The sequence below is a fragment of the Leopardus geoffroyi genome, chromosome X (assembly GCF_018350155.1).
Source record: "Leopardus geoffroyi isolate Oge1 chromosome X, O.geoffroyi_Oge1_pat1.0, whole genome shotgun sequence".
Taxonomy (NCBI): Eukaryota; Metazoa; Chordata; class Mammalia; order Carnivora; family Felidae; genus Leopardus; species Leopardus geoffroyi.
This window is the reverse complement of record NC_059343.1, coordinates 12,580,353-12,596,499: the sequence shown is the minus strand read 5'-3', so window position 1 is coordinate 12,596,499 and position 16,147 is coordinate 12,580,353. Positions and strand designations below refer to the sequence as shown.

General features: G+C 37.8%; 1 pseudogene; it reads right to left on the bottom strand.

Annotated features, from left to right (window-relative positions):
• Positions 1-13,787: 13,787 nt before the first annotated feature.
• On the bottom strand, positions 13,788-13,965 carry LOC123595581 (annotated as a pseudogene).
• Positions 13,966-16,147: the final 2,182 nt, after the last annotated feature.

Genomic DNA, 16,147 nt, shown 5'->3' with positions numbered 1-16,147 from the left:
CTTCTTGCTACATGTTTGTATTGAAGTTGTCTTAGATTATATATACTCAGGTGGGCAGGAACTAGACTGTGAAACTTACTTGATAAGAATGCAACAGTGATATGGGTTCATAATAACAATGAAAAATTCTTAGCAGCAGTGAAATATGAGCTTAGGTTGAATATTTCAGGTATGATACATCCATTCTATGAAATGCTATGCAACCATTTTTTAAAAATCAAAATAATTTTATATATATTGAAATTGAAATATCTCCAAGGAATTTTCATGGGAAAAAAGCAGGATATATAAAAGTATGCACAGTATAATCCCATTTATGCTTTTTAAAACTATATTTGTACTTTTACATATTAATGTATGTAAATTTATAATGACTTGCCTGAAAGAATACACACCAAACTGCTAACAGTAATTATCTCTCTAGAGGCAAATGGAAAATTGGAGAGGGCGTGGTGCTTGCTTTGTGGGGAATAAGACATTCACTTTTTAGTCTAGATACCTCTGCTTATGGAACAGGAATGTATCTATGTTTTACTAAGATATATATATATTTGAAACATTTATTTGCTAAAAACACCTACATTAGCATGATTTTTAAGACCTACATTAGCATGATTTTCAAGATTTCCTTTTTTGACAGTCTGATTACTATTTATATGAATAAAAGACCTTATAGATAAATGAAGTTTCCTTTGCCTCTATCTCACTGATATATATGTGATATATATATGTATATGTTATATGTATACTGTGATATGTGTATTTATACACACACACACACACACAAACACACACATATATATGACATGTATGTGGTACTCCTGAAAAATTAAAAACTGAAAAACAATTTTCTACCATTCTCTAATATTCCCAACTATTTAACCTATAGAGATTTCAGTTCATCAAATTTAACTTGTCAGTGCTCTAGCAAACCAATAATGTAATTAGCCTCCAAGAACATTTACTAAACAGACCTCAGACATTTGCTCAGGGAAGTAGAGATGTGAAATAGTGCAGAGTTAACACAGTCACTTTTGGTCTTTTTTATTGTGATTTATGTGGAGAGTGTCACATAGCACTTAGAGTGGCTGCTATTTTTTAACTTGTTATTCATGGAAAATTTCAAAAGTATACAAAAGTAAACCGTACTTCAATGTATCCATCATCCAGTTTTAATCCATCAACTCAGTTAATTTTGTTTCAGCTTCTACTGTTGGGGTACAATTCCCCATAGGTCTCCTGTGTTTCTGTATATTTTGTGACCAGAGGTGCTGACTGCCTTGTTATGAACTATCTTTTCAAGGATGCTTGTATAGTAAGCAGTATTGGAGAATTAAGATAGTGTCTGTCTTCAGAGCAGAGGGCAGATTTGTTTACTGACCAGTATGGCAAAGATAATAGCTTCCAACAAGGCAAGGTCAGGCAAGTGCCCATTATATAGTGCCCATTATAAAAGATTCAGGGGGTGCCTGAGTGGCTCAGTCGGTTAAGCGTTGGCTCTGGATTTTGGCTCAGGTCATGATCTCATAGTTCATGAGATCAAGCCCCACAGCCAGCTCTACACTTCTGCACGGAGTCTGTTTGGAATTCTCTCTCTCCCTCTCTCTCTGTCCCACTTCCCCAAGCCAAAAGAAATAAATAAACTTCAGAAAAAAGATTCAGGCTCTCTAAACTCAGTGAACTGCCTGCTTGCACAACATCCACCTGGGCCACTTCCCATTGCCCACTGGGACTTGGAAAGCAAGAGGGATCTAATGTGAACATGAAAGTCATGCTGGTCGCTGTTCAGTGAAAAATAAAGTCCTTTACCTCTGACCCAGCTTCTTCTGCCAACATTTATGAAACTGTGGCCAACTAACTTGTGAGCTTGCAAGTCAGGTAAGATCTAGGACTCTTCAAAGTTCTTGACATCCACTTCCTCTTCCCCATTTTATTTTGAACAAATCACAGACACTACATTATTCCATCCATAAATATTTTGGTAGGTAGAAACTATTTTGAATATTCTTTGAAACTATTAAAATCAAACGTGATGGAACTTAATTCCATACAAGTGTTTATATACATATGCTAACACTCCAGGGATCAAGTTTGGTAACTACAGGCCCATGATCTCTTCTCCCAAAGAGATTCTTGGGACTAAATATATTTCAATATCTAGACTTCTCAAATTTTTAGAATGTCATAGAGAATGTAAACTCTGTACTAAATAACATTTGCAGTGGGCTTGGGGCAGCCCACAGTAAGTGAACACTGGCATTTAAAAAAAATTTTTTTTAAGGTGTATGCATTTTTCAGAGACAGAGACAGAGCATGAGTGGGGGAGGGGCAGAGAGAGAGGGAGACACAGAATCCGAAGCCGGCTCCAGGCTCTGAGCTGTCAGCACAGAGCCCAACGTGGGGCCGAACTCACAGGCCACGAGATCATGACCTGAGCCGAAGTTGGACACTTAACCAACTGAGCCACCCAGGTGCCCCTGAACACTGGCATTTTTGCCATGAAACACGAATATTCACGCAAAGTAGGATAGAGACTATAATCTTTCTTCAGTTTAGCTCAAACTTTGTCACCAAATATGTTACAAAAAACTATTGCCTGCCAGAGTTTAAGAATTTTCAGGACTGCAGATAGGAAACTATGGACCTGAACTTCTTTCATCAGGTTCAGGATTTAGGCCCTCAGCATCTTGATAAGCAGAACTATTAAAAAAAAAAAAAACTTTTCACAGACTTTTTGTTAATGACTTTGGCCTCTTTTAAAAATAGGGTCAAAATGAAGTTCTTTAAGGCATTGATAAGATTTCAAATCACATGTACTATATTTGACTATATTATGATGTGTGATATTTTATCATGTTTCCATTTTGTGAGCATTAAACATTTGTGAGTTCTCCTGATCAAAGCAGAAAATGAATGATAAAGTCATTTGATGAACTCAGATTTAAAAAAAAGTCACATACAAAAATTAGAAGGCAGGATGTTTAATCAAGGATGAAGAAAAACGGGACCTGGCCCAGATCAAATCATGTCTGTAAAGTTAGGGGTTATTTATAGCTGTGTTCACACAGCAAAAGGAACAAGACTGACAGTCTGTACACAAATTGTGTTCATGTAAGACAGAGAAAGCAGAATGCTCGGGAAGCCTTTTTTCTTCTGCTGTCCTGCGAAGGAGAGGGATGTAGAGACTAATACACTTAAAGCTAACATGGATGAATTTAGAACAGATAAGAACATGGTCCCAGAACACTTGACTTCTCTAAATAATACCTACCTCTTCAGCTTTCATGGATTACATCTTTGAGTAGGAGGAAAGAATATCACATTATTTATTGAATATCTACTATGTATCTGACAACTTGCCAGGTGATTTTTGTACTGTTATCCTAATAAGAATAAAGAAAGTAAAGTTCAGCGAGATTGAATAATCTGAATGAATGAATGAATGAATGACTTTATGTGGACAAGCATTTGTTACAGTTTGCTAGGTGCCAGGCATTGTTATATATATATATATAACAATTTATATATGTGTATTATAACTATATATATGTGTGTATGTATACATTTCAAATAAAAAAAATTTTTTTAATGTTTATTTATTTTTGAGAGAGAGGGAGACAGAGCATGAGCAGGGGAGGGGCAGAGAGAGAGGGAGACACAGAATCCGAAGCAGGCTCCAGGCTCCAAGTTGTCAGCACTGAGCCCCATGCAGGGCTCAAACTCATGAACTGTGAGATCGTGACCTGAGCTGAAGTCGGATGCTTAAGTGACTGAGCCACCCAGGCGCCCCTCAAGTTTTTTTTTTTTTTTTTTTAACGTTTATTCATTTTTGAGAGTGAGAGAGACAGAATGTGAGTGGGGGAAGGGCAGAGAGGGAGACACAGAATCTGAAGCAGGCTCCATGCTCTGAGCTGTCAGCACAGAGCCCGACGTGGGGCTAGAATCATGACCCATGAGATCATGATCTGAGCTGAAGTTGGACGCTTAACCACTGAGCCACTCAGGCGCCCCTATATATATATATATTTCAATACACAGATGAATGTATTGAATGAATGAATGAATGAATGAATGTATACATAGATAAAAAGCCCAGGACTCCAACTTTCAGAGAGCTTCCAATTTAGCAGGAAAGACAGATATATAAGCACATAATTAGAGCGTAATTTGACACGTGTAGCTGTTGTGGCTCATGATTTAAAAATCAGACTATGGCCCTTAGAGATTCAGCGGGAAAAAAAGAAGGGAAATATTTTACGAATCAGAAGCTGGTGATAACCTATCCGAGTTCCTAAAAACACAGAAATTTAAGGTGTTCTTTTATATTTATATACACAGTAAGATGCCTTCTGAGAACTGCACTATGATCGACACGGAAGAGAGTCTTCATGACCATTGAGTAGGCAAGGGGATACTGGTGTCATAAACAGGCAAATTCAAAAAGCTACAGAAAGGGGTGCTGATAGCTGTGAGGGTGTAGAGGGTTACAAGGTCAATGTCATTCCCTTTTATAAGTTCTCCTAGCTTATTTTATTCATCTCCTCATTCCAAGGATTGACAGAAAGCTATTCAACCTATAGTTTGAAGAGTGCTCCCCCTTATTGGAAAAGAGAAAGATCATTTGCCCAACTCTCACCACTCAGAAGCTCTGTTGATACCACATATTTCTCAAAGATTCCAGACAATAATTTCATCTACTGGCTCTACTGGCTCTTTTGCTTGGCTTCGTGCAAAGAACACAGGCTTTAGGTTAGCTTTCTCACCCTCTCGGAAGTACAGTTCCTCCCTAGTATACAGAATTTTTTTTATATATAACCTAACATTTAAAAAAACCCAAAAACTTAAACATGAGACAATGACTTGGCAGAGAACTCGTTGACCATTAGATAACGGCATCCTGGAGTTATTATTTTGAAGAATGTAAAATTGAATGATGCCAAAAAGAATTAAACTCAGTAATAAATACAGGCTCCTGTCACAAGAAAAGAGGCATATTTGTACAAATGTAATTGAGGTGACAGCAAAAGCAAAAAAATAAGATAATTAAGAGCAAAATAATGCAATTACAGTTGACCCTTGAACAACACAGGGGTTAGGGGCACTGACTCCCTGTGCAGTTGAAAATCAGCATATAACTTTTGGCTGCCCAAATATTTAACTACTAATAGCCTACTGTTGACTAGAAGCCTTACTGATAATATAAACAATCAATTAACACTTATTTTGTATGTTATATGTATTATATACCATATTCTTATAATAAAGTAAACTAGAGAAAAGAAAATGTTGTTAAGAAAATCACAAGGAAGAGAAAATAAATTTACAGTAATGTATTTATATAAAAAAAAACAACACACATGTAAGTAGATCTGCATAGTTCAAACCCATGTTCAAGGGTCAACTGTATAATCTACAGTCAAGCACACCTCCCTCACCACATCACTATGGGTAATTTGTGCTGCTACCTTAGATGCTGGCCTTAAAATCAGGTGACACAGGTATCAGTTTCTTTGCCAGTTTGGATGCTGACCCCAAGTCTCTTCCTTTACTTCCCTCTGGAGAGGAAACATGTTACATAGGTTTGATAGATAAGAGGAGGGAGACCTTCCCAGGGAGCCTGGAAGGCACACTTCCTGTCAAGATTGGCCTGGTGAAACCTCAGATGACAAGAAACCACCCAGAACTGACCAAATTCCTGGGGTTAGAGAAATACCACAGAGCAGGAGAGGGGCTTCAACTATGACCCAAATGACAAAATGTGCATGTTTCAAAGTTTCATCAAGGACCAGTCATGAATTCAGAAAAATCCAGCATAGGGGCACCTGGGTGGCTTAGTCGGTTGAACATCTGACTTTGACTCAGGTCATGATCTCATGGTTCGTGAGTTCTAGCCCCATGTCGGGCTCTGTGCTGACAGCTCTGAGCCTGGAGCCTGCTTCCGGTTCTGTGTCTCCCTCTCTCTTTGCTCCTCCCTCACTCATGCTCAGTCTCTCTCTGTCTCTCAAAAATGAATAAATGTTAAAAAAAATCAAAAAGAAAAGAAGAAAAATCCAGCATAACTAACCTTTAAGGAGACAAGAGCAGTTGCCAAAGATCATGTTCACAAAGTCATCTCTCCTAACTGTGGGAGTTGAGTCACCTCTGCTCCCCTTGGCACTGACATTGAGACTTGGGGGACAGTTGGTATAAGTTCTCTTCCAGCCACTTCATGATTTTTTCTTATGTATTTATATGATCAGCAAAACCTTGATTTCATTCATCTCAGATAAGCAGTATTTCTTCCTTTCCACAGCTCTTCCTCATGTCACCGCTGTCTGCTTAGGAAATTCTTCCTCATCACTCACCTCCCCAAACAACTTTCAGCAACACAACTCTCAGTAAACTTTCCTGACACCTACTCTACTCCTATACTCCAAAAACCACACTCAAGTACTTCCATTATGAAATTTTCCTTAATGGTTTTTTCCTCCGTGTGTATTTCCTTCACGAATCTCTAAGCTCCTTCAGTCATTAACAAAGTCTTATTCCTTTCTGGGGTGCCATGAGTGTATTGTGAGGTGTGGCACCAAGTAGACAGAAAATTAATGTTTTGGACTAAAGAATAAAGGGTTAAAAAATCGGGGCTTAAGTTGTTTAAAATCACATTAGTGTGCTTCATTTTTGTGCCCCCAATATTGTGTTATACATTTTGTAATTTTCTTAAATTCTTATTTAGGAATGGTAGGAAGCTTCTGATACAGCTCTCAATGATTCCTACCTCCTGGCATGCATACTCTTGTGTAATACCCCCTCCCCCACTTTGAGTGTAGGGTGGACCTAGTAACCAGTACAATATAGTAAAAGCAATGGGATCTCACTTCCAGGTTTAGTTTACAAAACGTCGTGACTTGTGTGTGTTCTCTTGTTGGCACCCTCTCCCGTCCTCCTGCATGCTCCCCATGATGAGGCCAGTCACCATGAATGAGATGTTCTATGCAGAGGCCCACATGGCAAGGAACCAAGGGAGGCCTCATGAGAAACTGAAGGCTCAGTTCAACAACTCATGAGAAACTGAATCCTGCCAACAGGCATACAAGTGTGAGCTTGGAAAGTAGGTCCTTTACAGTTGGGGCCTCAAGAGAACTGGAGACCGTGAGATGCTGAGGCAAAGTGTCCAGTTAACCATGCCCATGTGCCTGACCTACAGAAACTGTGGGATCAGAAATGTGTGTTGTTGTAAGTCACTAAGTGTTGGGTAATTTGTACACAGCCATAGATAACTAATACATTATTTATCAATCAGCTAGGGTTCACAGATGATAAAACCCAATAATAGCAAAATGCAGTTTGCTTTATTGTTAAGCATAATTATTGGTTTGCAATATGTATCAGCAAATTGTTCTTCAAAAATTCAAAACTGTGTTTTTTATTCACCAAAATGCCTCAAAGCTCACTTTATCAAGTCAACTTTGCATTGATTTGGGCTTCTGAAAAGCACCAGTTAAAAATTCAGGGTACTTGTACACATTCGTCCCCTAAGCATTTATCAGGTGAGTATCATGTGCCCTGAGTTTGAGACACAATTTCTCCCTAGCTTATATAATTTTCTTTGAATATGGAGGGTACACTGTTGAAAAAGAAAGTTCCTGTCCTCAGAGGGCTAATATCTAGTGAGGTGACAGACATCTAAACAGATAATTACTTACTTTCATTTCAAGTGATAGAAACCGTAGAGGAATGTGTGCATTGAAGGCCTATGCCCGCTGCAGCAAGGCAACTAATCCAACCTGAGAAGTGGAAATGTCCTTCAGAGCCTCATCAAGGATAGATGAGAGTCATAGAGATGAAGAAGAACAGGAAGAAGACAGCAGGCCAAGTGGATGGAATAAACCAAGGGATTTATCTAAATAAATTCTCCAGAACATTACCTTTGGTCAAATAGCACTAAACACACTCTTAATAAGTCGGCTATTCTTTACAAGAAATGTGTGCCCCATTATTATGAAGAAGAAGCAAAAACAAATGGGGGTAAATCACACAACTGGATCAAGGCAATTAGAAACTGGACTCAGGATGATTTCCTTAAGTGCTTGAAGCCAGGGCCTAGTTCATAAAACTAGACTTGTCATCTCTCCTTTATTTATGATTCTGAAATGAACTTTAAACTCTGAATGAGAAGATAATCAGGAGCTTCACAAATTAATGGCCATATAATTTCATTTCTGAAATACTTAGGCCCTGACTTCCCTCAATTAACTTAATAATTACCACAAAGAAAGCTCAAAGAACAGCATCCAAGGTGCTTTGAAAACTAAATAAAAACCAGCTTAGACCAAAGATCAGTAAATGAAATAAGCTTCTAGAACTGGTGTACAAATTAATCTTTAATTGGATGTTAAAAGTGTTAATCAAGTAATGATTAAATATGATATATTTAAGTATGATATGTTTAAACTCTGGTCTCTCAAGGTTCAATTTCCTTAGCAAAATGCTTAACTCTTCTTATATTTCTTGAAAAAAAAAAGCCTTCCCTATTCTCCAAATGAAATATATTTAAACCAAGGAATCCTTGCTTGATTCCCAACATGTTTTTTACTTTCATAGTAATTACATTTTATACTAATTAGCAATAAACAAGATACCTTCCTGTGTTTGAGTTGAACTAAGTTCATAAGCTTTAGAGGCTGAGCCACTTAAGCATGGCTGGAACTAAGTAAAATACATAGCCTCACCTATGGTATATTTAATTATTGCTGCACAACTTGGTTGTTAGACATGTTCTCTCATTGAGGACTGAATGATTGTGTGATACAGGACCACACAAAAATCTCAGATTACAAAGAAGCTGGAGGTGGAGATGGATAGGATCATGTGAATTTCTCTCTCTTCTCTCTAGCCAGGAGGGAGAGGAACCTCTGGGAGATTCTAGGAATCATTAAATTGTTTACATGCCGCAACACACACACACACACACACACACACACACACACACACACAAGCACACCTCTACATATCCCACAGTCTCCAATCCCACAGGTCAGCCTTATATACTCTACTATAAAGAGAATAATGTGCTTCACCTGAAATCTGTTTGCTTGAAATTCTGAATTCAAAATTCCTTTTGATGAATGTAATATTTACCGTTAGGTACTCTACCATATGTTTGGCACCTTTTAAATGTTATCTCTTAAAATACCTTCTTGGAGGGCCTTCATCCATCATGTAATAAGCCTGGTTGTCTATACCACCATGTTGGAGAGGTGACATAGAGACAGAGACGCCCAGGATCCCCATCTGTTCCAGCCCCCGATTGTTTGAATTTCCCCAGCACAAGCACCAGACCTAAGAGTGAAGGAGTCTCTGAGATGGCCCCAACTCCAACCACTATGACTGAAACCATCTGCTAGGTCTCAAGAGAAACTGCCTGGCTATGTCCAGTCAACCCCCCCTATGGGTAAGCAAAATAAGTGATTGTTATTTTTTAAGCCCCCATTGTGGGGTGGTTTGATACCCAGCAATAGATAGCCAGAATAGTCTTTGAATAAGAACATCTGTGTGGATCTTCTGTCATTGCACCATGTTTGTGGTCATCTCAAAGATATGAACTGTTTGGCAGCCACATCCTAACTTCCACCTCCAGTACTCAGTGTATATTCCTCTTTTAGCTGCACGTTGAGCCTACCAAGACAACCTTGCCAGAGAGAAAGGGACTGTTGTCAGGTTAATGAGGAATGTAGCTGCACTCACCCTCCCAAATGCATGGGTGCCTGTGTTTATCAGCATTTCACCTTGGCTTCCAAGATTTTCCTCCCGGACATATTGCTGTTCTGAGACACTCTTTACTTCTAGCCCTTCCAGCCCCATTGCCCTTAACAGGAACACACACTTCCAGACCTTTATCTGTTATTATATTCCACTTGAACTACCGCCAGACTTGAACTGGCAATGCAATTTGGGAACCCATTCTAAAACTATTCGCCAAGAAAAAAATGCAGAATATTTTATCTTTTAAGAAAACATCCCAAATTAAAAACTAATCTGCTGGCTCAAAGAGGTGTATTTCTCAGTTTCAAGAAAGTGTTCATACATGCTATAAGAGTTTAAGGTTACATTGTAACCATGAAGAATTATTTTGGCTTCAAAGAAGCATTTCTGTTATAAACTGTTAAACACACAGGCACACACATACAAGAATGTACAAAACTTAACAACAACAAAAACTTGCCTTGCTAAAAGGCAAACAGAAGCTATGCCAAATGTCCCTCTAGTAGACTACATAAATGAATAAGACACACATTAACCAACTGATAAATGGTAGGTTATCACTGGAGGAATCAAGGCTTACTCAGTAAACTTTCCCAGCAGGACCAATCCAATGTGACCCAGCGGGAATCTCACAAGCTCCAGGGAGCACTGCAGAGGCGTGAGGCTAACTGCTGTAAATGGCAGGCTGTTCTCCTGTAAGGGTCTCTATGAGGAGATGGGGGAGAGAGCGATAGAAAGAAACACTCTAGTTTATGAGAAAATTCTCATTTTAGTGTTTAGCTCTTTTTTATTTTCCAAAGTGTTTTTGAAGTAAATAAATGTGTGCCTCATTGGGGCACAATCTCAGCCTGCTAATGTCAGGTTTAGAAAGGCAATCTGGCACATGGAGAAGAATGGGCTTTCAAAACAGCAGGGCTCTCTGCTTCCTGCTCCTGCTACCCACCTGCTGTGTAAACTTACATAAGTTATATAACCTCTCTGACCTTTGATTCTTTTTCAGTAAAATGGGGATTATAAGGCATGTGATTGTGGTAGGGCTTAAATGAGAGAATATTATAGCCAGTAGAGTCTTCTGTGTGTACTTGAAGAAAGTGTGTATTCTATTTTTCTGCGATAGAATGTTTTTTTAATGTTTATTTATTTTTGAGAGAGAAAGACAGAGTGCAAGCAGGGAAGGGGCAGAGAGAGGGAGACACAGAATCCGAAGCAGGCTCCAGGCTCTGAGCTGTCAGCACAGAGCCCAACACGGGGTTTGAACCCATGAACCACGAGATCATGACCTGAGCCGAAGTTGGATGCTCAACTGACTGAGCCACCCAGGTGCCCCTGGAATGTTTTATATATATCTTTTACAGTCACGTATTCCCAAGTATGCTTCAAGTAAAAAATTTTCTTGTTGAAAAAAAAAACTTTTACTGAGGATATTTGTTTAAAATAAAGCATATCAGAGGGGAGGTCGTGGGGGGATGAGTGAAATAGATGAAGAGAATCAAGAGTATACTTACGATGAGCACTGAGAATTGTTGCATCACTATACACCTGAAACTAATAGAACACTGTATGCAAACTGTATTGGAATTAAAATAAAAAACTTAATAAAAAAAAGAATACTGTAAATTGCCAGTTTTGTACTTAGAACACATGAGATATTAAATTCTTAATTATATACAATTAATTGCTAATGTTTCTTATTAAATTTTATTATTCTATTTTTCCATTTTGGAACATTATTTTATACTATTAATAAAAGGTATTATTTAAAGTAAACTTTTTAAAACTGTCTGGTCAAAGAGTCAAGAGACCTGGTTCTAATCCCAACCCTGTTCTTTCTACAACATATAATCTGCCCAAGTTGTTTTCTACTCATTTATGAGTCCCACTTTACTTTTGGTTAAAAACAAATAAGGGGTTTGGATTTGATGATATTGTCTCTCCTGACACAAACATTTTATTTTTTATTTTTAAAAGTAGGCTCCACGTCCAGTGTGGAGCCCACCACAGGGCTTGAACTCATGACCCTGAGATCAAGACCTGAGCTGAGGTGGAGAGTCAGACATTTACTGACTGAGCCACCCAGGTGCCCTCTGACACAAACATATCAACAACTTGATAACTCTAAGTTCATCTGAGTCTAATTTGTTTTCTTTATCCAAGAAGGCTGACTTGAGCAATAAAAGCAAAAATTAACAAGTGGAACTATGTTAAACTTAAAAAGCTTCTACACAACAAGGAAACCAACAAAATGAAAAAATAAGCTACTGAATGAGAGAAAATATTTGCAAATCATATATCTGATAAGGGGTTAATATACAATTATATATATACTTATGTTTATTTATTTATCCATATATATTTATTTATCCAAATATATAAAGAATTTATATAACTCAATAGCAAAAAACCCATTCTGATTAAAAATTGGGCAGATGATCTGAATAGGCATTTATCCAAAGAAGACATACAGATGGCCAACAAGTATATGAAAAGATGTTCAACATCACTAATCATCAGGGAAATGCAAATTAAAACCATAATGAGTTATCACCTCACACCTCTTTTGTTAGAATGGCTATCAACAAAAATACAAGAAATAAGTGTTGGTGAGGATGTGGAAGAAAGGGAACCCTTGTATGCAGTTGGTGGGAACATAAATTGGTGCAGCCACTGTGGAAAACAGCATGAATATTCCTCAAAAAATAAAAATAAAAATAAAAATAAAAATAAAAATAAAAATAGAACTTCCTTTTGATCCAGCAATTCCACTTCTGGGTATTTAACTGAAGAAAACAAAAACATTAATTAAAAAAGACAGTACCTGGGTGGCTCAGTCAGTTAACCATCCGACTCTTGATTTCAGCTCAGGTCATGATCCCAGGGATCCAGCCCTGTGTCAGGCTCTTTGCTGAGCATGAAGCCTGCTTGGGATTCTCTCTCTCTCACTCTTCCTCTGCCCCTCTCCCCTGCTTATGCACATGCTTGCTCTCTCTCTAAAATAAATAAAATTTTAAAAAGATATATGTACCCCAATGTTCACTGCAGCACTTTTTGCAATAGGCAAGACATGGAAACAACCTAAGTGTCCATTGATACATGAATGGATAAAGACATTATGGTACACACACACACACACACACACTGAAATATTATTCCATGAAAAAGAAGGAAATCTTGCCATTTGTGACAACATAGATGGGCCTTGAGGGGGCTTTGCTAAATGAAATAAGTCAGAGAAAGATAAATACTATGTGGAATCAAAAAAAAAAAATAGTTGAGCTCATAGAAACAGAGAAGATGGTGGTTGCCAGAGACAGGGAGGTTGGGTTGGGCAAAATGAGTGAAGGTGGTCAAAAGGTACAAACTTCAAGTTATAAAATAAATAACCCATAGGTATGTAATGTACAGCATGGTGACTATAATTCATAATGCTGTTTTGCGTATTTGAAAGTTGCTAAGAGAGTAAATCTTAAAAATTCTCATCACAAGAAAAAAACTGTAACTATGTATGGTGATAGATGTTAACTAGACTTATTGTGTCGATTATTTTGCAATAAGTACAAATAACAATTCATTACATTGTACACTTGAAACTAATATAATTTATTGGTCATTATATGTCCATTTTTTTAAAGTTGCCTTAATAAAGCATTAATTAGTGGCTTATGCTAAGGCCAATGGTCTAGAGAGCAGTGGTATGCTGGTAAACCTTAAAAATGTTGGCTCTCTGGGAAAAAAACAAAAAGAAAAAACCCTGTTTATAGTGTTTGCCACTTTCCATGTTATAAATATTCCCACCATGGCTAATTTGAAGCTATGAGTGAGACATCACTACAGGTGGAATAGGAAAGAGATATACACAACTGGCTCTCGTGGCGCTTTCTCTGGCACATCACTGTGCCAAATCCAATGGACTGCACTGCTCACCCTTCATTCAGTTCCTGAGTAGTAAGGACATCACAAAGAAGAACAGCTCCAGGGATCAGGGCACTTTATATTTTCAGCTTCAATTTAGGGCAGATACATAAATAAACCCTTGTTACCACACGAAATGCACCACTAAATTCACTGCCATTTTGGAAAAAAGAACAAAGGTTCTGGAGACCATGAAATACTGAATTGCAAACTCAATCTCCTTTTCTTACACTCCATTTTAATTCTTCACCTACTTTAAACTGATAAGAACAGATGCTACACTTGACCTTAGCCTAAAGGCCAAGAAGCAATTCTTCACCTACTTTAAAACATTCCTTAACATCAGACTATAAAAGCAACAAATGACTTCTAAAAGTTCTAAGTCAGAAAATTAGTAAAAGCAAATTTTGTCTTTTCAATTCCTTAATGCCCATATGAATGAAAATTGTCAAATCAACTCTCTCATTTGAAAAGTCAATCATCAATTGAACCATGGATGGACTCTGATTACAGGGTTCCCACAGATGTTGAAGTTTAGAAAGCCCCAGTCTACAGGGCAGGGCTACGAATGAGAAGCAAGCATGAGCATGCTTTAACACCTCATACATCATACAATCTGTCAATTGCCAAAGAACTAAAGCCCTGTAATCCATTCTAGGAGAAATCCTCAGGATGTAATCCACACCTTATTTTCTCACAAACTTGACATCTTTGATCATCAGACTTCTCAGTCCTCAGAGATGTGAAGTTGAAGAAACCTTCAAGAACCCAGTGTACTATTACGGGTAATGACAGCTGATATCTGACAGCCCAGCATACTGCCTTGTACAGTAGCTCCTAAAATTCACCTAAAGATTTAGAAAGGAAGATCCTACTAACTTGCACCCCTGCAAAGTGTTTAAGGTTCCTAAATTATCACCCTGAGTCAACATGGAAAGACCATTTTGATCTCACTATCTTCTGTGTGATGTAAGGAAAATATATGATATATTTTAGAAACATTCTCATCAAGAAGTTTTTAAAAGTACAATCTTTAATATCTAAAAAAATTGACCCATATGAAATAACTTATTCCTTGGAAATGTGCTATTGCTGTAGTTCTATCCATTAAGGTACTAACATATAGAATGCTTACTGAGTACAAGGCATTTTGGAGATAAAGACTCCTAAAACAATATAGGGAATGTTGCTATTGTTCTTCCCAGATCCCTTTACTCAGTCCATATATCCAACCCATACACACTGTGAATGTTGGTTATTAATAGCTTGCAGCTGCCTCCTTCCTTAAAAAATACAGTCATTGCTTGATTGGGGGCTGTGTCACTGGGGAAGTCATTTCCTGCAAGAAGCAGCTTATTCTCATTAACTTAGAGACAAGGATGTACAAAAGTCCTCCCATTCCCACATTCGCCTAAAGGTGGAACCAACTTTGTGATACAATTTGTGCTCTAGAACTCCCCAAAGGATCAGAATGAGATAGTCTCCAGCTGATATCACAACCCTGCTTGACTCCTTCTCTTGTCCTGTACTGCTCCCCTCAATTCCCTTCTGAGAAAACTTCCTCAATAAGGTATTTGCAAAAAAAAAAAAAAAAAAAAAAAAGCCTACATCTCAGGGTCTACACTGGAAGTATCCAACCTAAAACTGACTTACATCTTTTTTTAAAAGAATATAAGACATATATAAATGTTAGCTCAACTATTAATTGACTACTGATTGCATGTAGAGGATTAAAAATGAAAGGGGACTTGGATGATATGTCCATTTCCAGCTAAGACAGAATAATAGGTGCCAGATTTAATTTCTTGACAGATACACCCAAAAAATGGAGATAAGGTATAAAAAATGTTTTTTATGACATTAATATCAGGCAACAAAAGACAATGATCTCCAAAAGATACACAAATAAGCAAATGAGATGCACCCTATGATTGCTCAAGCTTACTGCAGGAAGGAAAAAACCCAGAACAGTCCTGACAGGCACCCAAATTTAGAAGAGAGAGCTGGGATCCAGGGAAGCCAAGGCAGTAAGTTATCAAAGAAGAAAAGGCTACATAGAAAGAGAACTCTGGAGATCTGCAGAGGGTCCCCTCTGACTATTCAGCTGAGTATAGATCAGTACATGCACATGAGGAAAGGAACTCCAGAGAAGTTTAAAGGGATAAATTTCTGAAGAACTCACAGGACCAGGAATAGTGCTCATTCCTACCAGGCTGGATGGAAAACTTGAAATTCATAGGGAAGTGGGTAGAATACTGAAAAGGGTTTGTCTCAGTAGTAGGGGAGAAATAACACTAGACTACTTAATGCTCTGATCTCACCTAACAACACTCAAAAATCAATACTCAAAAGTATAAAACTGTTTCCAAGTAACTTAACTGCCTCCCAGAACAAAGCTCAAGAATATTTACAGTAATCCAAAAATATATGGCACCCTATAAGACAATAGCAAAGAAGCAGGAAAATGACCCAAAATTAGAAAAAATTCAATGAA